The sequence below is a fragment of the Haplochromis burtoni genome, unplaced genomic scaffold (genome assembly GCF_018398535.1).
Source record: "Haplochromis burtoni strain Fernald_Lab_line unplaced genomic scaffold, NCSU_Asbu1 Contig_77, whole genome shotgun sequence".
Taxonomy (NCBI): Eukaryota; Metazoa; Chordata; class Actinopteri; order Cichliformes; family Cichlidae; genus Haplochromis; species Haplochromis burtoni.
The window spans coordinates 797,955-798,595 of NW_024582438.1; positions in this window are offsets into that span (position 1 = coordinate 797,955).

Here is a 641-nt window from a genome sequence, read left to right on the forward strand (position 1 = left end):
TGTGGTTGCTTTGGTTGCTAGCAGGTCAAATTTAGTTTGCATTGAAGATGCTGACTTGTATGCAAATGCTCGCTAACTATTGACCTAGCAGCAGTAAAACTTGAAAAAGTGCAACTTAACCAGGAACGTTCTGCCTTTTGAAACATGTTGGCTGCACCGCTGAGGCACAACTTTTATTTTAAAGGCTAATGTTTTCCGTTTCACCATAGCTCAGATAGCAGTTAGACAGTTTTTGTAGACAAGTTAGCATCTTCCTTGCAAACTACTAGCAACCGCAGCAATCTGTTAGCGACCAAAGCTATTTCATATTTACATACAGATGTGACAGGGGTTGCTTTTTAACTTACAGCAAGAAATTAATTGGATCAAACTACCTATTTCTTAAAGGTTATGGTACATTTTAAGTAACCTTTTGAGTTTTGTTTTTTTTTAAATTATGCTTAAATACCAGTAAAGAAACTCATCATCTTTCTCTGCTTTTTTTCTTTCCTTTTTTTTTGATTGAAAAAGAAAGTTAAACCGACTAAAATGAATATTCTAAAAAACAGAAATATGGAGTTTTTGTTTTGGTGATCTTTTTGACAGTATAAGTCGATTTATTTACATTCTCAGGAAAAGTCTAATAGCTGTTTTTAAATTCT